Genomic DNA, 25,222 nt, shown 5'->3' on the forward strand with positions numbered 1-25,222 from the left:
AAATTTAATTTTTTTTAAATTTATTTATAATATGGAGCATTTATAAATTTCTACTCTAATTTCTATTAAATTTTTATAGTTTCAAAACTTTCTGCTTCACTAAATACTTTTCCTAATTGCCGAAATGGTTTTTTTATTTTAATTTTTCTTTATAACTCAAAAATAACCAGTAAAACAATAAAGACACGTTTATTGATCTGTCATTTGAACTCAAAAATTTACACACTAGATCTGTCTGGTGTCGTTGAACTCCACAAGTGTCGTTAACTTGTATAAAAATACAAGTTAAACACTTGTTGAGTTTAACAATTTAGGAATTTTTGCTCGCCGCTATTTTGGGTACAGACAGCGTACCAACTTTTTATTTATATAATTTTTCTTGTCGTAAAAAATTATTTATCACACAAAAGATGTTACCATTTAAAATGTTTCAGTTATAACCCCTGGGCCACCCGCCAAGAAGGGTTTGAAATGTTATTTCTCGTCAAAATTTAAAGTAGTTGACCGACACCTTATCCTGAAGGTTTTAAAGTTGTTGAAGGGTTTCCATATTTTTGACTTACGCTGTATATAAAATAAGGTGTAGGAAAATAACAATGTTCAATCTATCTAAATTGTGGAAAGAATTATGATTTTGCTAATTTTTAGAGTTCTACAACTACGTTAGCTTGTTCCATAATACAGGAATAGTTGCACTGTTATTTTAATGATAAAATAAATTAATTATTAGTTCTGTATGACAAATATATTAGCTTAATTTAAATATTCTAGTTGTAATTTTTCTTTTAATTTGTGCTAAGTATGTGCACTTAATTGCATTTAATCTCTTAATATATAAATTGATAGATGTTTGCTCTTTTGATTGATTTAGTTTTATCTTTAATGTTTTTGAGGACATAGTCCAGTTTTTTGGAAGTCGATCCAGGATAACATAAAAGCGTCAAAACGCTTTTACGATAAGAGAACTTACAAAAATTTTTTTTAATAAATTTACAATAGAAAGATACTGATCAGGGAAGAAGTTTTTACATTATTATTGATAATTGTTGTATATTAGGATATTTTGTAAAATCCTGTAGTGTAATAAACTGATTATTTGACTAGTTACTCACTACCGATCGAGTTCTCACATATTTAATAAAATTATAGTTAAAAACATAAACAGATAGATAAAAACAATCTTTTATCGTTTACATTTTAATCGTCTTCTACTTTCTCGCCTAGCGCTATAGCAGAGCTATAGCTAGCTAGAGATGAAAAATATGATAATTAGTCCAATTTGGGGGTAAGCGGTTTTCAACGGATCTTTACGTTTTGAAACCTGAGGAACCCAGAAACCGGATGGAAATTTTCCGGATTTTCGTATGTACGTGTGTGTGTTTGGTATTAGGTGTCGCACCATAAATCACCTTATATCCTCACAACTACTGGACCGATTTTGACTTGGGCAGATTTCATCCATATGTAGGACATTGATGCAATTAAATTTTCAACTTAAAAGGTTAAGGGGAGGCTGTAGAACAAGGTCATCATAAGTATCTCGAGATTTCGCTTAATTATGGTCTTATTTTCTTAGGCATATTTTTAACACTTAAAAATAATATTTCCAATCTTTTTTTCTGCAATATCGCACACCCACCCCCAAAAATGCTCTAACAAACTAGTGGCTAAGTAGGTATACTGTGTCATTAGTATCTCTTCTCATCACAGGGAATGATAGTGTAGCACTGATTTACAGCGACTATAATCGTCTTATATATTGTAATGTCACAGGTGAGTGAGTGGTAGAATTAAGTAAATGAAGTGGCCGATAGTACCACCACACCCATGCGAATTAAATACGGTTCACTTCCGCGCTTTAGTGAGAATAATTGAATTAAATAAACAAAAAAATATTATATTTAAATAAAATGATAAATATTTTAAATTTTAGTTGTGTGTGTTTATGCCGTGCATCAGAAAAAAATCTCTTTCGGCACGCCGGAAGGCGGAAGTAGATTTCCACGGTACTAAAGTTTGAGATAAAAAGATTTCCACCTTAAAGTTAAGAAAAACTTTAAACTTTTTCAATACGACAGTGTTTGCATGCAAAACTTTTCACGTGTTTTTCATACGACAAACCATATCTTATTACAATTCCAGCAAAAGTTTGGTCATTCCTTACCGTAAGAGTTGGTAATATCAAAAATTGTTTCAAAACAAACGTTTTAGGTAATGTTTAATGTGACTAATTGCCACTTTAACCCGATTCGATACTATGCCTATTAAGGAAGGGATGAAGGTTTCTTCGAAACCTAATTTTTTTCACCCCTTGGATCAATGGTTGGTGATATCAAAAATTTACTTAAATAAATTTTAGGCCCTTATCCAAAAAATAGTAGGAACTTTAAACGAATTCGATATTTTACTTGATAAGAAAGTTATAAAGATACTTTGTTTTTTCGAAAAAGCCCCCCATTTCCATCTCCATGGTCCGATTTTGCCCATTAACGAACTCGACCGAGATATTGGGGCGTTGTAATTTGAAAGTGATTGCACAAAATTACGACAGTATCGTGTCTACGAGAAAGTGAAATATATATGCATATACTCGTATATATAACTTTTGAACTGACGGTGGTTTTGGGGTCTGATTATGTGAAACGCCAAGATATGTCGTAATATTCTGGAAGTCGAATCATGAAACCCATTTAAATAGTTAATTTTCTTATGTAATGTACCCAAACGCCGCGTGTCGGTAAAATGCTACAACTGTGTTGTCAGCTTGTTTCTTTGTAATAAAGAATAACAAAATTAAAAAACTAAATTTCTTAGTCGTTGAAATATCATTCATAGAACCTTGAATCAATGAAATAAGTGATTCGGAGAATAAAAATGTACGCTGCGTTTAAATATAATAATGAGGTGTTTACTTAAAGTCAAAATAAGGCAGTATTTCTGAACATAAAAATTCATGAGCTGTCTATTTTAAGTTTGGTAAAATTATTGTAATACATGTTTAGTTTTACAATTTTTTTGAGAAAAAAAAGATTCTACGCGAAGGAAATTGGGGATTAATTTCTTTTTTCAACTAGAGAAACGTTATTTAATTTAAAGAGATCCTTGAATTATCTTAATTTTAAGGAAAAGTGGTAAATCCAACACAAAAGTGTGGAGAGATTTGTTAGTTTTTCATTTTATTGTTCTTATTTTGATAGAGACTTAAATACGTTCATTATGTTAAAAATTGTGAGATTTAAATGGAGAATTGTAATTTTAATTACAAGAGGATTATTATTTTATTCTTACAGTTAGATATGGAAAGATAAAAGGGAATTTTCAAGATTCTTTCAACACAATACATAAAAGGTAAGATAATTTTTTTTTATTTTTGACCGAAAAAAATTTGTCACCTAGTCGGGGTTTTAAATTGAAGAAGAAAAGTTCAAAGTTGAAGAATGAAATGCAAGAAGGTACTTTTTCTCTAATATAAGTAAATGAAGGAAACAAAGCTTCAGTAATTACCATCCTTTGTTAAAACGAAGTTTCTTTTAACAATTAATAAACCGTAACAAACGACTGGGTTGGGCCGGGCTAACTGGCAACTTCGACGACTTTTTTTTTTTATTAACAACTTTCAAACATTCTTTTCTCTTTCATTCATCCTCGGTTGTATTTTTCTTTTCTTTTTAATATTATTATTATTTTTTTTAAACATTTCTATTCTTTTAGTTTCTTAGTTCATTCTCAGGTAACGTACGTTAACCTTGCCGATGTTCTGTCCTTCGTTCTTTCTATATTTTATTTTCGACTTTTTGTTTCTTATATAACAAATAGATAGCGCGTGCCTATATTACATGGTCACAGTGTAGGTGTTTGACCTCATGTATATATATATACACCTTATTGATTAGTATAATACAAACATTAGTAGTAAAAATAATTCATCTCTGGAGCGTTTTATTTTTTGCATTTGTTTGTGTATGTACAAGTATATGATATCAGAACAAAATAATCTATTATTTTAACACGTTCTTTAAAGTTTTCAATCACATTGTGAAGTTTTAAATATTTTTTTTTATTTTCATAATATCGATTGAATTCTCGAGTAAAACCACGTCTAGTTCTCATTTAAATTCTACTTATGAATTAATAAAACTCCTAGAGCCGCAGGCATACAATCCCATGTCTTCAGGCTGATTCCCTTTCTTATCTGTTAGAACTATCGGTTGTGTACCTACTTATAAGGCTGCAGGTGTTCAAAATAACAGCCTTTTGCATTTTTAGGTGAAGTAGTTTTGATATCCCCAGCGAACTTAATTATTCCTTGTAGAGAACGCGGAACTTCACCGGCTGGCCCAATGATTATGGGTAGATTATATTCTGGCCCCTATTATCTTCTTAGTCTGCTCCACTGGAGTTCCGTATTTCGAAATATTTTCGATAAATTGATTATTTGCGTTCGATATCGAATACTACTAATATTTAAATATAAGTAAGATCAACAATGTCTGTTTTCAGTTCGAGTTATATACGCACTTTTCTATTGTTTATTAAGTCATGTTTGAAAATGTACTACATTTTTTGTTTATTCTAAGATACCTAGAAAAGGACTTATGTACTGGTTTCTCAGAGAGAGGACACCTCCATATTACCAAATAAAATAGATTCTAAAGAGTCCTGAACCTGTTTGATTATTAGTAGTAGATATCTTTTCTGCTGAAAGTTATCTTTAGTTGCGAAAACTAAATTTTGGTACTTTATTTACTTTTATCAACGTTTATCCGTTTTGCTAATTAAAAATAATAACATTTTTTCCAATTTCTAATGTATTATTTATTTTATTCTCCAGAATCATAAATATGTGTTTGGTTCAACATTTTAATACTCTTTTTTATCATTATTTATTTTCATAATGATTAATTTCTATATTATGTTTGAGTCCAATATCTCTTCAAAACCATATTATTCTTACCTTCAAAATAATGTAAGAGGTGTAGAAAAACATTTTAAATTATTACGTATTAATAAATTTAATAAGTTACGATAAACTATTATTAGAATAAAATTAGAAATGGAACGCTTAATAATCGTTTTAAAAACAGTATGACCTAGAACTAGGTGCGCATTTCCATTTCCAGCAATCATATTCATTAAAGAAAATGTCATCAATAAAGGGTGTTGTAAAAAAAAATAACTTGCTGTATTATTGGAAGGAAATAATAATAACACAACCTTGTTCTAAACATTTCAATTTGAAATAAATAACTTAGTTAACCAGTTAATAACTGATGAAAATTCTTTAACAAACCAAAAATCTACGTCCAATTTTATATTTCACTCTTTTATAAGCAGTTATTGAAAGTTTCATTTATTTCATTGTTTATAAATATAAATAAATATTTATGACTTTGTACCAAATTAATGTAATCTATTTGGATTTATTTGTGTGGGTGTTCGCATGCGCGTATATGTTCATACTTTAATATATATATATATAAAAACGAACATATATATATATATATATATATATATATATATATATATATATGTTCGTTTTTATAAGTTAAAAAAAGGAAAAAGGGGAGATAGAAAAGATATTAAGTGAACCAAGTTCAAACGCTTATCCTAGCTTATATTATATGTGCGTGATAGCGCGTGCTCGCTAAAACAGACGCACTCACCAACACACATACTGACGTAAAGAGTGAAACATGAGAGCTATTTCAGCTTCTGTTGTAAATTTTCCCTTCTAAAAACGGACGGTACGGTAGAAAAAGTGAGCTCGGGCTAAAGAACGGTTTGACTGAAATAGAGAATAACAATCATCGCGTAAAAGAGGAACTCTCCGTGCGTGTATACGAGTGCGCTTGTGTACGTACGTATATAGGAGTCCTGGGGGTTAGGGGTTGGTGATTTTGGGCTACGGGGGTTGGCGCCCCTCTATTAAGAGAGAGGGAGAGGGTACCTAATGACACTTCAATGGTCCCACACAATGCCTTGTAAGCATATCGCTGCAGGCCTAATACTGTATTGCACATAGAGCATCGAACGAAAACGAGAGCACCTATCCGCTCTTTTCTCGTTTCACGCGGTTCTTAGCTCTATTTTTAACCGCCCCTGTAACGTTTTCTATCTCTTTTACTCTAGGGATATTTAAATTAATATTTTTATTTTATTTATTTATTTTTTTATTCTTTGTCCGTTTTTATACGTTTCACTAATTCATTAATTTTCATTTTATAAAATAAATTGTTTGGCAAGAAATAATTTCTTACAGTTAATTTATGAAAGGTAAAAATAACTAAATAAATAATAATTTTGTCGAAAATTATTCCTGTTTTAAATTAAAACATATAAGGCGTTAAATTAATAAATAACTTTTTCATTTAATAAAAATAGATTGCATACATACGTTAAAGTAGAAAACACGGGAAGTAGATCAAGAAGGTGTGCTACTCTACTGATAACAATAAGTTACGAGTAAAACTACGGAGCACTTACAAGGATTAATCGAGGGAAAAATGAAAAACCTTTATCTAAGCAAAATAATCAAGTATAATATTTATTACTGAAAAATAATAGTTGAATTCTTGTTGTAATTCATACATAAAAATAGTAATAATTATTATTGATGTTAGTTACAAAAACTATCATGAATTTTTACGTTAAGACCATATATTCACGTTAGACCATCAATTCATGTTAAGACCAGGTTTTCAGAGGTCCCTGCTCCATCTGAATAAGTAAAATTATGTATGTTAAAATACTTTTATAAACGTTGTGTAAAATTACGTTACTGACTAAGATGGTAAACATGTTTATATTTTAATTTTTAAAGTTCTAACGTTTACGATTATAAAAAAATGTAATGACTAGAGATATTTGCTGAAACAGATGACGTGGAAAAAAAATCTGTTCTATAAAAAAAGGAATATTTATTCTTTTTTGGTGTTATGAAGTTTGCTAGACTCTTTTTTATATAGAATAATTATTATTATTTCGTGAAGTAAAAATGAAGCTGTCGAAGAACATATCGATAAATTGAAGGAAATATCTATAAATCGGGCCTACAAATATCTTTCAAAAACCTAAAACCATAACAAAAATGCACCTCAGCACAAGATACGATAAAAAGAGATGACAGATTCATATATCTTGGAGAATTAATACAATCGAACTAGCTAAAGAAAACATTCAATAAAACAAGGCTCATAAAACTCACAAATGCTTCTGGAATGACCAAGAATATATATCTGTATATATATAAACAAGAAATGAAGCTCAAGGGTGGAGAAACTGAGGCATTATTTTATAACAGTCGTAAGATTTAAAATAGTATACGAATGCACAAATTTAGACCAGGAAAATAAACTAACTTAAAAAAATAGTAGTAAAATATTGAGAAAAATACAGAAAAGCCGAATGGAGTACAACCGAACGATTTTTTGTAGAAATACAAAAAATCCACGAACTTTACCAAATGTTAAACAAAGTATTCTATTGTACGCGATTATGAAACGTAGAATTACCTTGTACGAACACTTGACGAGAATGGACGAAAACAGACAAACCAAGGAAATATTTCACTAAGTATTGTAGTTGCGTAAACGACCGCTAGAGTCCTTGAGCCACCATTACGTGCGAGTTATGAGTAAGACGTATACAGTGCGACACAAGGTTTTCTGTGTTACTGAGTAGGAGAGATCACAGTCAACAACTGTAATAGAGCGTATATTTCGAATGGGTTTTAACATTGACCTTCCAGCAAGGTAGAACATATGTCGTTGGTTTCACCAGTTTGGACATACAGGGTATCTATGTAAAGGCAAGAGCACGGACTGACCGCGTCTGCGACCGCAGACGTTTAACCAACTGTCTGGCGTGTTTTGAGGCGACATTAACTTTTCAAGACATACCGCCTACAAAACAGGCTCTTCGCGGTGATGACAAACCAAAGCGTGTTGAATACTACTGATTTAAGTTTGTTAATTGCATTAAACACACTCTTCGAGGAAAGCGGCAAGGTGATTGGACTGCTATAGAAAATAATAAACTGCGACATATCAAGGATACTGTGCTTCTACGGAGCTCTTCAATCCGGAATAACCGTTGAGAGATTGTTGTTTGCCGTTTGCGAATAGGACACACAAACCTTACTCATAGACACCTAATGAAACAGATCGATGCACAAGTTTGTGTTCGCTACGACTGCCAACTAACGATACACTAGATTCTTGAGGAATGTAGGTGTTATGCGAAGACAAATTTAAATTAGGCTCTAACATCCAAGATATTCTAGGGGGACAATATCAGGATGTTTTTGTTAAGGCTGTGTATCTGTGTTTCACTACTTAATAATTATTGTAATATTTTTTTAGTAACATTATATTATGTTTGTTATGTAACTCGGCCTCAAAAAAAAATAAAAATTAAAAGTTGTTAAAATAAACTACTATTCTTGAATTATAGAATAAGCTTATTTTAGTTTCACAAGACTAGAATAATTAACCATCCCATGAACTTTTTCCACATTTAGGAGATTTTAAATAAACAAGCTGTATTGAAAAGTTTCCTTAGAAAAATATTTGTGAGTTAACTGACTCAGTTACTGCCAATCGGGTGATTACTAAAGAATAGCATTGTGCCAGTTAATTATGTATGTTTACCTGGAACAAATAATATTTTAAATATTTATAAATAATTATAATTAATATTTAATATTATTAAAAATTATATTTTTATTGTGTTCACATGGAAACCTCAAAAACATTTGGCATTTTAAACGACTTTAGGTTACTATTTATTTTTAAAATTTTTTATTAAAAAATACGTGCTTATTAAGGCTTGGTCAACTATTCAAAAAATATTAATCATCCAAATGTTTTTTTGGGTTTTTTTTTTTAATTTTGAATTGTTTATATTTTATTGTTATCAAATAAAATATTATTTGTTTTTTAAACGGAAGTATTAAAAATAAATAAAAGAATTTCAAATATTTCTAAAATTCTCAGTTTTGATGTAATTCTGGCTGACTATTTCTAGGAAGCTGATTATACTCTCGGAAACACAAAATATAAAACTAGATCAATTCAAATAACATACATTAAAAAAAAAGATTTCAAGGGTTTCCCAAAGAAACCGACAACGTCAGATTAGAAGAGAGAAGGGCCAAACAAAGTGAAAAAAAAAATATTTAGTAGACCGGAAGGAAAACGCAAAAAAAGAGAAATTTATGCAAAATGTTACTTCACGAGGTTCTCAGTTGGCTGAACCAGAAAAAAGCAACATTTAGTTTTATAAAAACAGAAGATTGGAGAAATCGGCTGTATTCCAACATTAATTGTACACTGGTAAAAATACTAGTTTGTTAGACAAAAAGTGCGTACTAATAAAAAATGAGATTGTTAGAAAAGTTAACTTATTAGTAATTCAGTAACTGTATTGTTGAACAACGATCATCTAACAGTCTTTAAAAATCTTTTACAGTAGTTTTTAATCTTATAATAAGATGCCGGTGTCCGAGGCGCGACTGGTAGCGCTCGGCCTTTCATCCAGAAGTTCCGGAGGCATGGCATTTTCATACGCTACAAAATTGTCATATCATCTCATCCTCTGTAGCAATACGTAATAATGATCCCGGAGGCTGAAAAAAAAATCTTATAACATAAACGGTTATCTCCTCCCTTAAAATTTTCGGGAAGTGGATATCTCTTTGGTTTAATGTTCATTATCTTTGGTTTTATCTTATTATCTTTATTAAAGTAAATCTTTATCTAGGCTAGCTATATAAAATATATGCATTTGGTTATGATAAAAATCTAAGTCGTACCATGTGGTTAAGATGTTTTTAAGCCTTATTTACGATTTCTGCTGAAATTGCCAAAAATAGGAACAGATGTTCAGAACTTTTACACATATTCACATTAATATTTTTATTTTTACAATAATACACGAGTACTGTTTATTTGATAATTATAACTTTTGTATTTAATTTATTTACATAACAATACAATTTTCTCATTAACTCTTGATGATTATTATTTAACATTCGAAATGGCTATTTAGATTTAAATTTTAAATAGATTGTTTTAAAATATTTTTTAAGAATTTTTTCTTTTCTTTTTAATTTATGTAACCGGTTTAAGAACTTATTGATTTGTACAAATATAACTGTTTTACAAAGATATTAAGTATAAACATTACCATTAACTATAGAGGCTTCTTCTTTATCATATACTAGAACGTTTGAACGTTAAACGGTAAATTAATATGTTATATTAGACACTAGGAAAAAGGAGGGTCCATGACCCACCGCGAAAAGGTTACATGGTTTGTATCATTACACATGATTTTGTTAAATGTTTTTGCCAGTTGTAACAAAATAACGTTCATGAATTTGGCGTTTAATAACAACAAAAACGTTTACAATGAAAAGCTTCAAAATCCTGAACATCTTAAACTGTTTATTGTGTTGTAATTTTTTAACACAGCTCTAACACAATTTTTTTCGTTTTTATCTCCAAAACACAAATGTAACTTTTGATAAATCTTTACCAAGAAGTTTAATTCGTTTGAACGAATGAATCGTTCATGGTAATGCGCCAGGGGCTGCGCGCAGCGCAGCCCCCGGCGCCAAGCGCCGGGGGCATTACCATTGGCGGAGAACGGACATTACCATTGGTCCGTTCTCCGCCAATAAAAAAATTGTGAGCACATTCAACAAACAAGCCCGTGCACCATCCTTTTTTATGGACAGTGAGTTATCTATGTAATAAACACATAATAATTAATGAAAGTAAAAAAATCTGGCCAATTATTCATGACTTTTCTTGCTATTAATAATAAAAATTAAACAGAAAAAAAACAGAATGCATATTTTTAGAATTGGGAAATAAATTAAAAGAAAACCTTTCGAAGAATATTCATATATAGATTTAGCTTAACAAATTTTCTTAAGTAAATTTTTCCCTAAATCTAAGACATCCTTAAATAAAGAATAAAAAAAAAAAAATAATCAAAAACCATTCTGTATTTTAGGTCCTGGGAGGTAATTAAAAAAAAAAAAAATGTTTAGATATTTCTTGATAGTTCTATATTTTTTGTCGTCTTCAGTCATTTGACTAGTTTGATGCAGCTTTCTCCAAGTTTCCCTATCTAGTGCCAGTTGTTTAATTTCGGTATACCCCCTACATCCTACATGCCTAAAAATTTGTTTTACATATTCCAAACGCTGCGTGCCTGCACAATTTTTCCCTTTTACCTGCCCCTCCAATATTAAAGCGATTATTCCAGGATGCCTTAATATGTGAACTATAATTCTGTCTCTTCTTTTAATTATGTATTTCCAAATGCTTCTTTCTTCATCAATTTGCAGCAACACCTCTTCATTTGTCATTTTATTCACCCATCTTATTTTTAACCTTCTCTTGTAGCACCACATTTCAAAATTTTCTAATCTGTTCTTCTCAGGTAATCGATCGTCAAAGTTTCGCTTCCATATAAAGCTACGCTACAAACATGTACTTTCAAAAATGTTTTCCTGACGTTTAAATTAATTTTTGATGTAAACAAATTATATTTCTGACTGGAGGCTCATTTTGCCTGTACTATTCGGCATTTTATATAGCTCCCGCTTCGTCCATCTTTATTAATTCTACTTCCCAAATAACAAAATTATTCTACCTCCGAGTTCTATATATGAACTATCAAAAAAAAAAAAAAAAAAAAACATATTAAATTTTTAATCCTAAGTGAAATACAGGAAAATAACAAAAAAACATATATTACAGTTTTAATATGTGGGGTTGATTTTTTGGAAAAAACATTTTTTGATTACTTATGTACGCTTGTAGGTAACAAGTTTGCTTTAATAAAGTTTTTTTCTAAAATATCTGCGAATATAATGAAATTTAGTTTTTTGCGATATCTCTGTATTCCTTTAAAAAATTTTGAAATAAAAAATATAATATGATCATCCCTATGTATAAAAACTATTTTAGCCAAATTTGAAAAAAAAATTAGGTTTGCTTAATCCTGAGATATAAAGCCAAAAGCAGTGCGACACACATATGTACATTTGTTTTCTTTTGGTCTGATAAACTAGTTAGACTCTAAAACGTAAAGATTTGCAAAAAACCCAACATCACATTTTTGACATGATTTCATACTTTTCCTTCAAATACAATTATTCAAACTATATTCCCCGGGAAAGTAAAATTTAATACTCCAAATTTAGTAATTTATCCCGATTATCAATGTAAACAGCGATTGTAAAATGAAAATAGTACTGTATTATTTTTATAACACATTTGATAAAATGTTTCATGCACGATAAGACTTCTTGTTTAGATGCGTAGACGACTAACGTAACTATTGTGCTGATATAAAATTTACTATTTTGGAGTACTCAGCGGTCTGGAGCTACTCCAAATATACATACTACAGAATATTTTGGGGATAATTCTCAAGGACGCTGATCAAACATTGATGATTGGAGAAAGAGGAGCAAATCATTTCCAAAATATATTTATCAGGAATATGCTTATTAGGAACAGGTTCTCAAAGATATAGAATTTGTACTGTTCTGTTGAAATCTTTTCCCGATTGGCTAATGGCAGAACAACTGATCACAAAATATTTGGTGTATGAAGTAAAAATAATAAATTATAATCAACAAATTCGTTGATGTTTTTTTCAGAGTCCCTCCCAAATCATTGATTATATTGGACTTCCTAAAAAAAAAAAAAAAAAAAAAAAAAAAAAAAAAAAAAAAAAAATATTTACCTTGAATAAAAGAGTCAATTACATTACCTGGTTGTTCACCTTTTATACCAATTAAGACATTTAAATAAACTTTTATGGTCTTAATTATAAAATAAAAAAAACTTTATAGTTATAATAACAATAAATAAAAATTAAACAGCGCTTGAAGAGTTAATGCCATTTAATTTAGTCGTTATGTACATTGCATAAAGATCAATCTTAAATTTTTGATAACTGTTGGGGATAAAGGAGGTGTAAGGGGGGATATGGCACACTTGAGTTAAGCCAGTTACTAGGACAGAAGTATAAAATAGAAGAGACCCTACTGGATAGAGTGGAACACATTCACATCGATAGTAAGAGGGACAACACGAAATGTCTGTTAGTACCTTCAGGCGATGCATCGCCATTCCATTTGGTTTCAAGTTCCCACAATAAAATTTCATACAATAGTACCAGTCTACTCTATGCCACTCGTCAAATACGGCGATCAAAGCTAACTTCCCTCCCTTTAGTAGCCACACCGCATCATACCCTCATACTCGTGAAATAGAATCGTATTATTGAACGTACAGTCTGGTAAATTACAAAAATGAAAATAGAAATGTTTGTAGCAAAATAATTTACATACGATATTAACTTACAGATTCCTCATTTTATATAGGAATAATTATTTCTACTTAATTTTGATAGTGTTAATTTAAAGTGATTTAAGTTATAGTCATACGAAATGATTTCTATCGGATTTTCGGATATTGTAAAAAAAACTTCAAATTGATATTTTCTTAAAAACTTGTTGGATTTTTAAATACATTTTATGATCAAAAATTAAAAGTTGCTGTCATCTATAGGTTTTTTCAAACTTATATTTTTTTAAAAATATAAGCTTTTATTACTCGTAAATGTTTATGAAACTAAGTTATTACGCAGTGTGGTGATAGATTTCTGGATTTTATTTTTCACTGTACGTAGCAAGAAGCCTGCTGAGATAATAATCTTTTATTAAAAATTATTAAAAAAGTAAAAATCCTCCTTACCTGTAAATTAAATGTGTTTTTCTAGATCTTGCAGTCCTTAGACCATCGTCAGGAGAATAAAATAATGTCAAAAAATTCAAATAATTAAGCATTCATGACTGTTCGCTAGTTATCTAGCAACTGGTCCTTTTTAGAGAAACACATTTAATTTGCTAGAAAGGTGGACCTTTTTAATAATTTATTATATCGACGGTAACGATGTTTGAGAAATTGGTATTATTCTTTATTGAATAGAAAAACATAATGGGAACAGAGGGACGATGAAGCGATATAAGGCATTTTCCTACATGATGTATTGTGGGGGTTTATTTTGCTATCCTAAATCAGTACCTAAAGTTTTGTTAATACCTTCTCCGAAATTTGTATAAATCAGTAAAAGATTTTCACTACATAAGGATCTAGCGAGTAATAAAGGAGTATTTAAAAAATTCAATTTATTTTATTCTATTTATTAAAGATATTCTTCAAATTATGAAACACAAGATTCAGTCATGTTTTATTTACGGCTTTGATTCCTTAGATATGTTTTTTTTTTTAAATAAACTCACCAAAATAAATTACACACATAATTATGTAGATTTTTTTATTAATGTTCACGTTATAATCCGTTCAACTAGTGAACAGCAAGTACCCACCGGGTTGAACTAGTGGTGAACGCGTCTTCCCAAATCAGCTGATTTGAAAGACGAGAGTTCCAGCGTTCAAGTCCTAGTAAAGCCAGTTATTTTTACACGGATTTGAATACTAGATCGTGGATACCGGTGTTCTTTGGTGGTTGGGTTTCAATTAACCACACATCTCAAGAGTGGTCGAACTGAGAATGTACAAAGACTACATACACTTCATTTACACTCATACTTATCATCCTCATTCATCCTCTGAAGAATTATCTAAACGGTAGTTACCGGAGGTTAAACAGGAAAAAGAAAAAAGTGAACAGTAAGTAACTTCCCCCTCGGTCCAATGAGATATTAGGATTTGGTATGACGTAAATGAAGTGTAATCTTGTACAGACTCAGGCCGACCATTCCAAAGACGTATGGTAAATTGAAGCCCAACTACCAAAGTAGACTGGTATCCCTTCTTTAGTATTCAAATCCGTATAAAAACAACCAACTTTTATTTAGATTATAATCTCAGAACCTCGACTTGTTAAACAACTGATTTGCGATGATGAGTTAATCAATAGCCCCGTGGGTTTATGGAGTTTTAAAGCAAATTAATGTTTCAATTTGAAAAATCAAACGAACAGAAAAATCCGACATCTCTCCCTCTTTTTCTGTTTAGTCTTCGGAACCAGCTGTAAGGTATTACTTCAGAGGATGAATGAGGATGATATGTATGAATTTAAATGAAGTGTAGTCTTGTACAATCTCGGTTGACCATTCCTGAAATATGTAGTTAATTGAAACCCAACCACCAAAGAACACAAGTATCCACGACGTAGTATAAAAGTAGTTACTTTTATACTAGGATTTGCCTTTACTAGGATTTGAACATTAAAACTCTCAACTTCAAAATCAGCTGATTTGCCATGACGAGTTCACCACTAAACCAATCCCGTAGGTAGGGAAATCCGACCTTATCTGTTTGTTTATCACAACGGGAAAATTTTTGCAGATGATCTCGCAGTGTATGATGTAGTATCATCTTTCTAGCAAAACCGTTGTTCATTATTTTCTTTGTATAAACGACGTCAAATTTTTTTGTGAGCATTTCTGTGTTTGTTACAAAGAAAAGAAGAGCATATCCACAAATATTTTGCTTCATCACAGAATTATTATCAACGCAACGGTAGTTAAAAAAGCGAATAATATTATTCATAAGACAAAAGTATGCGTATCTTAAAGGTAATTAAACTATTTTGATCCTAACCGAAGATATAAATTTTTATTAAAAGGACACAAAATATCGAACACAGGAAAAAATGAAGTGAGATAAGACATACGTCCATATGATTTTTTTATTTTGATATCTTTAATTAACACCTCATGTTTGACCAATTCCTTCCGGGACACTGTATACTCCAATGAAAAATTTTCACTTCGTACGAATTTGACGTCTATTAAAGAGTATTTTAAGAACTCTAAAATGTTGTTGAATAAAAATTAACTTCGTCTGTAACTAATTTGTGTTTTTTTTTTGTCTTCAGTCACTTGACTGGATTGATGCAGCTCTCCAATATTCCCTATCTAGTGCTAATCGTTTCATTTCAGTATACCCTCTACATCCTACATCCCTAACAATTTGTTTTACATATTCCAAACTTGGCCTGCCTACACAATTTTTTACTTCTACCTGTCCTTCCAATATTAAAGCGACTATTCCAGGATGCCTTAGTATGTGGCCTATAAGTCTGTCTCTTCTTTTAACTATATTTTTTCCAAATGCTTCTTTCTTCATCTATTTGTCGCAATACCTCTTCATTTGTCACTTTATCCACCCATCTGATTTTTAACATTCTCCTATAGCACCGCATTTCAAAAGCTTCTAATCTTTTCTTCTCAGATACTCCGATTGTCCAAGTTTCACTTCCATATAAAACGACACTCCAAACATATACTTTCAAAAATCTTCTCCTGACATTTAAATTAATTTTTGACGTAAACAAATTATTTGTGTATTTTCCTGAATTTTCAACAATTTCAAAATTTTACCTGTAAAAAAAAATTTTAATCAATTGTACGCCGTAATATTTTATCTTATACGTTCAATGAAAATGAGTTTCGTTTTACTGATTACCGAACTGTAGAATCATTTGTTCGTCCCTTTCAGAATTTTTAAAAATCCAAACAGTTGACGAAGAGGCAGAAAAAATAATACACTTCCGACAATTCAAAAATTTTTATTCCTCATAAAATTATATATCGGATTGAAATTTTCCTGAATTTAAGCACAATTAGTTTACTGAATTTTTTTTTTCTATGACTGATTTACACTCGAAACATGGTAATCACAGACACTCTAATCTTATATAGGTCGATTTACATTAGCTATCGATTAATAAACTGCATGTTTGGTATATACAAGACGGTGTGCTGTATCTTATTTATCCCATTAATCAACAATTCCCATCAGCCACAATTTAAATAACTAGTAATAATATTAAAAATAATTATATAATAATAATTTAAACGAAACAATACGTTTAAATTAAATTAATTTTATCAGGCAGTTTGATTTATTTATGAATGAAATTGTATAAAAGTGTATGAATGAATAAATGAAATAAATAAATGATTGCAAATATTATAAATAACCATTTCATTGCTGTTTTTACGATATTTACTTTAAATTATATGTATATTAAGGGACTGCCGGCTTTGCACTATGCACCGTTATAACGCAGTTCTAGTTCGGATACCTTGAACTAGAACACAGCCTACCTTCATATCCTAGAAACAGTCTTTAAGAAAGCGTGTGTGTGAAAGAAAGAGAGAGAGTGTGTGAGAGAGAGTTTGAATTTAAAATAGAAAGAGATGAAATATAAGGGAATCTAGTATATTGAAAAGGGTGAGTATAAAGCTAAAGTGAGTAACCAGTGAGAGTGAGTTAGAAAATGAGATACAAGTGAGGTATGTACTGTCTGTCAACAGAATGTATATTAATGACTCCTCTTATAACCACTTACATATTACATTAACATAAAACTTTAAATTACGAGCTAATAGCCGCACCCGATCTAAATAAAGCCGTGACAAAAGAACATTGACTTATAAATTGAGTTTTGGCAGAGAACCGCATGTGTTATAAGTTAAGTTAATACGCCGCTTCTGTGGCTTGTCAGAATTCTCCGCATCGTTAAAACGGCCGAGCGCGCGCACACATACATACATACATACACAAAATACTACATTCATTCTGTTCTATTTACAACCCATCCATCTTTTTTATCTCTCTCTTTTTCAAGTTCTCTTTTTTGCTTTTTACCACGTAGGTTAATTATTTTACTTTTTATCGTTTTTTTTTCTTTTGCTATTTCAATCACTTATTGATTTTCTTCCTTTTTTTTGTTATTAATCTGTCGTAAAGAAAGTCTGATTATGTTTCTTATACAATTTACGGGTATATATTTTTTAAATTGCATTAGAATATATAATTAATTATCCGCATTATTATTTCTGAACATTTTTTTTTTAGCAATCACAGTTTTTTTTTTGTTGGATAGATTAAAACATTTTTCACTCTCAGCAATTTATAAAAATTGTATTAAAAGAAGAAATAAAATAGTAAAATAAATTAGTATAACAAAAAAAATAAAATAGTAAAAATAGTAAATAGTAAAATAGTAATAAAATAGTAAAATAGTAAAACAAAAAAAAATAGTTATACCTAAACCTGATACAAATGTAAAATTATAATTATTATATAAATATTACCAAATTATTGATTTATTCTGCAAAAAAAAATATAAATACATAAATGAGTATGATTTATATATTGTAAAATTATTATTTTATGTTTTATTTATTTAGGTTTACATAATGGCCTTTAGGATTGGATTAAACGTAACGTCATTGACAACACACAAAAAGGAAATCGACTACGATTGGTTAAAACATCTGGAGGCGTTTCTTCAAGGAGAAAATATTTACCAACCGGCACTAATTATTATATCAGCGGGTGACCGCCCATACATCACGAAAGATAAAAGGTATTTACTTAAAATTTCAATAATTAGAAAAGGTTTTCACCCTTTCATAATTTTTTTTATGATTTAATTTAAAATAACCAACGTTAATATTTTAATTATATATATATATATATATATATATATTATTGAAACGATATATGTATGAATAGTATCTATTTTGAAGAAAATGTAAAATATGATAATTAACATATTTCTTGTTGTTTATTATTCATAAATTTGTTTGATCGATTGATTTTAGTCGTTTAATTATTTTGATAAAGATAGAAGGATTTATTAAAAAATTTAATTTTTATTAGTAACGGTATAATAATGAGCAACCAATTACTTAATTGATGTTTTACCTGAAATAGCAATTAACATTTATAAATTTACACAGACAGATATTATTTAGCTCTACATCTTCTCTATATGGCGTTGAGTTTTGGAATTTAGAAAACTATCAGTGAAGAGAATTGAATTTTTGAGATATAGATCTATTGAAGATCGTTTAAAATTAATTTGAGAGATGATTTTAATGAAATTAGTTTCAAAAGGATGATACTAGCATAGGGATTGTTCCGAGGAAAAAACTGGAGTTCTTTTCATATAACTTTCAGATAGATGTCAGCTTTGATGTCTCATACTTAAAGAGGAAATAATCATGTGAAATGAAGTCCAGGTTTACGAAAAACTTCATGGATAAAGAGGAAATAATCATGTGAAATGAAGTCCAGGTTTACGAAAAACTTCATGGATGAAAAGTATATGAGAGTGATTTTTTTCGTTCAATTATCCTTTTATTCTGATCTGTTAAGTTGTTAATTAGCTAGCTAACTCTCTATGACAGACGTATTTAAAAAAAAAGAAGAAGTACACACTAAAGAAGTAGAAATTAAGGTTTTCTTCAGAATTTGAGGTTTTTAAAATAGAAAATTATATCAACTTGTTATACAATCGTTTTTATGAGAATTAAACGTTAATTCGTTAATATAAATTGTTTCCAAGATTATTAATGGAACTATAATTTTGACAAATTTTATTAATATTTTTATAAATACTCGACATAAATTTGTAATCGGTAGACCTAATTAAAGTATAGTAGAATATAAATTTAATAAATGTATTGTTTATATTTTAATTTGGTCGGAATAGATTATTTTGAAATATACGGAAGTTGTATAGAATCAACAGGTATCTAGAATTACCTGCATATAATAAATAAAGGGGGAAAAATTAATAATGAAAACAGTAGGAGAAATAATGGATAGGCGTGCAATTAATAATGATATAATTAACGACGACAAGTGACTTGTTGCGTATGACAGTGAGTGTACCGTCGGTTGTTTAGAAGAGAATAAGGTACAATGAGCGAACCAAAGTAGCAATAATAAAAAGTCTCAGCGGGGTGGCCCCGATATCTGCCCTGCTAATTTGTCTCCCCGTGGGGGTGGTAAAGTATCGCCTTGGGCATCCAACAAATAGGGTGAGGAGCGGGACGATAGACAATTGTGAGCTCACGTGATGTTTAAAAAAAGAATCATTTGTCCATCGCTTTTACTACCCACACCACCAATCGCTCACTAAATCTCTCTTTCTAACAATTGATTCTATTTTCGCCAAATAATTATGCCAGTTCTGTCCTATTCAGTGATAATATCCGATTGTATTTTATTACATTTCAAAATTTAAATTATAAAATAAAATTTTAATTTTTCGGTTAATTAAATAGATAAATAACCGTAATTATTTATCAATTTCTGTTACTACATACGATTAGAGATTAATTTTTCGGGTTTCTTTGTCCTAACAACGCATCTAAACTATTTGTTTTTCGTCTGTCAGAACCTTTCTGTAAATGTTAAATAATTATTATTAAATTCATTAATCGCTCTTTAGAGCAATTTTAATTAAAAATCTTTCCCTTGTAAGTTATTTTTCAAAATACATACCTTTATAAAAAACAAACAAAAAAACAGTTAGTTAAGGATTGGTTTACCGTTTGGATGCATCAAATTTTAATTATCTTTAACTAAATATTTTTATTTATTTGTACTAGTTAGTCGGGACCCGCTTAGTTCGCCCGACCGTCTAGCCAGAGGATAACGCCCCTGGACTCCCGGGTACCAGGTCGGCCCAGACCAATCCTGAAGTCGATCCAGGGGCTTCCCGGATACGGTGCTTACTCCAGGGCGGCAGAACTTGCTTCGCTCACCACTTCCATCTAGCCAGAGGGCGGAGCACTCTGGTTTCCCACAGTGTTCGTTACCCTCATGGTTGTAAGAATAGTACTGATAAATAAACTATTAAAGTTTTCTGACTATAGAAACCTGAAAAAAAACTAAATTACAAAAGACAGACTAGTAGTAACTACGGTAAATAATGTACATATACTTTTAACGACCAAAGATTCATAACTTATTTCTGTTGTCATGCAGATAAAAATATAATAATGAAGTAAAAGGATTAATCTTTCTTTTTCTTTAATGAATATCTTTAATTCATAACGTCACTCCCAAGAGGAATATAGCCTCAGTGTATGGCTTAAAATCATCCCTGGGATAACACGAATGCATTTGCAAATTTGAAATCAGTCAGTCGGTTGGTTCTCGCTTGCTGCAAGAAAAAAACAAAAAGAAAAACAAATTCGGATTTATATATAAGATTCCTAAACTTTATATGTAAGATAGATCCAATACGTTTTAATTAAATGCAAAATAATGGCTCAAAAAGTATTGGGAAAATTAAAATATTCCTACATAAAGTAACATTAGAGTGGCCAATGAAAATTTAAAAAAAAATTGTTTAATCGTTACTTATTTCAATGATTTGATGTATACCTTCTTATTCTTACATTCTTCGCTGGTTCACCACCAACAAATATTAAAACCAAATTTATTTCGACATAATTATCAAAATTTTCAAAACGCAGTAAAAAATTTTACCATTTGGTTTTCTATTAGTCAAATGTTGCCTCTTTCTTTTATTATATGTGATAATTTTATATTTTCTTTCTAAATGTTTTTTTTATGTTTGTTTAACATACTATACTGCAAATAAATTACTTTTCATAAATATTTCACTTAATGAAAAGTACCGTTTGTGAAGTGTTTATACAATGTGTCGTAAATTTACAACAATTTTAAGTTGAAAGGGGACGATAAAGACAAATAATTAAATTTATTTGAACGCATCAGTTGTTTATCTTTTGTTTAATTCTTCATAGAATTTAGGTTTTAATTTTAAATACTAACATTTTGAGTTTGATTTATATAAATAGGAATACTGCAATCATTCGCCATGTGTAGCGTGAAAGGTTTTATTTGCAATGAATCAATTTCAGTAGAGATCACAAGTCAGCACATAGTATTTTAAATACTGGATTCCTAATTTGCAAGTGACAAAAAGCTTTTATTTTCATAAAACAGGAATTAAAATTTCGTTCACATATTTGTTGATTAATACAGGTGAGACGCACGGAACTTGTCTCAGTCTTAAACTGAAAATTCCTGCTTGTCCCTATATTAGCTGCGTAAATATAAATTTTATAAAATGATGTAAATCTTTTTGAATTCCTATTCTACCCAGTATGTTCTATAGTGTCTCGTAGCTAAAATTAGTGGGGGTGTTGTTCCAAAAAATTTTTCCTGGGGTTTTTCAAGGCAATGGCTAAAGTTTTCTGTAAAATAAAAGAACCTAAAAAATGATTTTTCTTTATTTCGTATTCGGTTTAACCGAATAAATAACAAAATGTCAATATAGGTAATATATTTTAGTATTATTAGATAAAAACTTAATAAAATTTTCGCTTTAAACACTACAGTCCAACGGTGCTTAATTTAAATTTCTGTGTACAAAGAAACAAGTACACAATTACTGTTTATTAATTACCTTCTCTTTCCCCCTGCTTTTTGGAAGCGAAGAACCCTTGTTTCTCATTTTCTTATCATTTCTGAAATAAACACCTAAACCACTTTCATATTCCTTTCACCGACTAAATTAAAAAACGGAACGAACAATGAACGTTGCATACATACGTGGAGTAAAAAAAACCTACCTTACAGCAGCACGATAGGATCGGAACTGTGGGAGGGACAGTGCTCTTTTTCCCTCGCAGCTTTCTATGTACGCATGCGCACAACAACCAAACACCACGCCACTAAAACTGTGAACGCATAGTTCCAAACAAATAATTTTGTATATTTTCATAAACTGGGGGATGGCCACTGACATGAAGGATAAGTATTATATATTGTACAATTATAAAGAAAGAATTAAAGATAAAAGGGCTCCTATTAAATGTTATCGATAATATCAAGTGGATATCAAAGTGGATCATCTGGATGCAGTTCCACAGTGCCTATCCGGGTGTCGCCACTGTTCGATAGTTTCTGTAAACGTTGAAATACTCCCTTTCGATCCTGGTCGAGGATAGGCGTACTAAGGGAAATATTGCTCGCACATTTTACTTTCTCGCATCATACTATTTGGAAGGGTTTGTGAAGTAACATTCGGACTGCTTTACTCTAAAGTGTAACGACCGCAGATCGTTTGAGTATTTCTGATCTGAGAAACCTCTAAAACAGTTTTAATCGATTACATTAGTTTATAATCTAGTTTTTACTAGTTTGTAATAGGACAGTTTAGCCAATTTTTCTACTCTGATTTATTTCTCGATGAAACATCATTTCATCCCGTCAGAAATCAATTACGTAAATCAGACCCGATAAACAACCAATTTTTTAGCACGTGTTTCTTTTTCTACTATTATATGCTTTCTATAATTATTTTTAGAAATTAGTTAAATTTGATATCTCGGCTGTTCACCAACCGTGTCAGTTTTTCGTAAAATACAATCAAAAACTATTTATTATCTCATGGTGTTTTTTTTTAATTTTTCATTTTGTATTCTGCCAAACTATTAATTTGTCTTGTACAAGACAACAATGTCTTGTAAGATCTGGTTTCAACATCTTAATTCTTTTTTTCTTGTTTTCCTTTTCTTGATATTTCACTAGTATCAAACTTCATAATAATATTTTAAAGAATTTCTTTTCAGTTTCTTATTTGTTCGAAGTTTGATATTAAGAGATTTTTTTTCTGTATAAAAGTATTTCGTATAATTAAATTCAAACTGTCAATCGCTGATTTCTTTTTCACAAAAGAAAAAACTGGTTTATAATTTAGTAAGTAGTAGTAAATTAAATAATTGTATTCTATTAATACAAAGAAATATTGCTATTGTCTCAGAGTTGTAATGGTATTGTTTTGTAGATGTAATACAGAGGAAAGATTTCGAAAAATGTTCTACAATATTAAACAAAAAATTTAAAATATCTCTAAGATATTGTGAATTGATTTCTAGATAATTAATTTTAATGTATCTCGTTACCCATTAATGAGGTTAAACGACTTTGCTTAATTTGTTATTTACGAATTTTATTAATTTACAAATTTGTTAATTTTTAAATATATTAATGGTTAAAAATTTTAAATTATTTTAAATTCGGAGTTTCTTTTGAAATAAGTATTATTTAATTATGTTTTCAATAACAATTTTTTATTTACTGCGTATTTTATTTCTATATAAAAATGTTTTTCCAATTATTAAAGTATAATTTATTTAAATTTATCACTTACCTTAAAACGTGATACTAATATTGCTGTAAATAATATTTGGGTTCGTTTCATTTTTGTTTTGAATCCTTTATTATTCAGATAGCCATCACATTGTTTGCTGAAAACAGAAAAAAATAGAGAATTAATTAATAATAACAGATTTTACAATTATATTCTTACATTAAAATTTTCATTTTAATTATGCTTCTAATACCTCAATGGTTAATAAATCACATAATATTTGAAGACAATAATTTATTTATAGTACCCACAAATAAAATCTTCCTATAAAAACTTTCTTGTTTAAAATATTTCGTTAACTATAAATATTTTAATAATATGAACTTTGAGTAATGAGAAAATTATATAAAGAAAAATCACAAAAAAATATAAACTTTATATTTATCCAACAAATTTTTTTTCTCCAAAATCCTTATAACAAATTTTTGTATCCTAAGCTACATTTTTCTCTTTCATCTAATTTTCTAGATTAAAAAAATCTGATGTGGACATCACATGACATCCTTGTACTCGTATTAAATTACATATACACATTTTTAAAGGCACATAAAATTTTATTTCATTAATAACTCCCAATTTTTTTCATATTTTTCGTACAAGGAAGTACTGTAATAGCGAAAATTTTCGGATTTTAGATTTCAACAGAAATATACAATTTGACCATCCATTAATCCATTTTGACTAGTTTTGGCGCGACGTCTACACGCACGTACATAGGTACGAATATATCTCGTATATCTCGAAAACGATTAGCAGTAAGTAATTCCCCATTGCCCCAATGAGATGAGGATGATATGTATGACACTTAAAGAAGGTATAGTCTTTACAGGCTCAGACCGACCGTTCCTGAGATGTGTGGTTAATTGAACCCCAACCACCAAATTATTACACCGGCATCCACTTTCTAGAATTCAAATCTGTATAAAAGCATAGTTACTTATAAAATTAGTATTTTTTATTAGTATTTGAACCTCAGAACCCTCAACATCGAAATTCAGCTGTTAAAAAAAATCATTTTCCACGACGAATTTAATTACTACCTCAGCCTTTGTTGGCATTTGCCTCATTTAAAAAACTTTTTGAAACCATGAAAATATTATACGAAAATGAGTAAAGCTATACTGGGATTGACATAAGTGTACGTATGAACATTCCCAAATATGTACACTCA

General features: G+C 29.8%; 2 long non-coding RNA genes across 2 annotated transcripts in view; one reads left to right on the plus strand and one right to left on the minus strand.

The window, feature by feature from the left end:
* LOC142331400 (uncharacterized) overlaps window positions 1-25,222 on the minus strand; it is a 305,532-nt gene that overhangs the window by 194,812 nt on the left and 85,498 nt on the right. The window contains exon 2 of the long non-coding RNA XR_012757986.1: window positions 24,052-24,148. This is a non-coding gene — a long non-coding RNA (uncharacterized LOC142331400). The remainder of the gene's footprint in view (window positions 1-24,051; window positions 24,149-25,222) is intronic.
* LOC142331401 (uncharacterized) overlaps window positions 1-25,222 on the plus strand; it is a 410,253-nt gene that overhangs the window by 50,848 nt on the left and 334,183 nt on the right. The window contains exon 4 of the long non-coding RNA XR_012757987.1: window positions 18,257-18,435. This is a non-coding gene — a long non-coding RNA (uncharacterized LOC142331401). The remainder of the gene's footprint in view (window positions 1-18,256; window positions 18,436-25,222) is intronic.

The sequence above is a fragment of the Lycorma delicatula genome, chromosome 10, assembly GCF_047948215.1.
Source record: "Lycorma delicatula isolate Av1 chromosome 10, ASM4794821v1, whole genome shotgun sequence".
Lineage (NCBI taxonomy): Eukaryota > Metazoa > Arthropoda > Insecta > Hemiptera > Fulgoridae > Lycorma > Lycorma delicatula.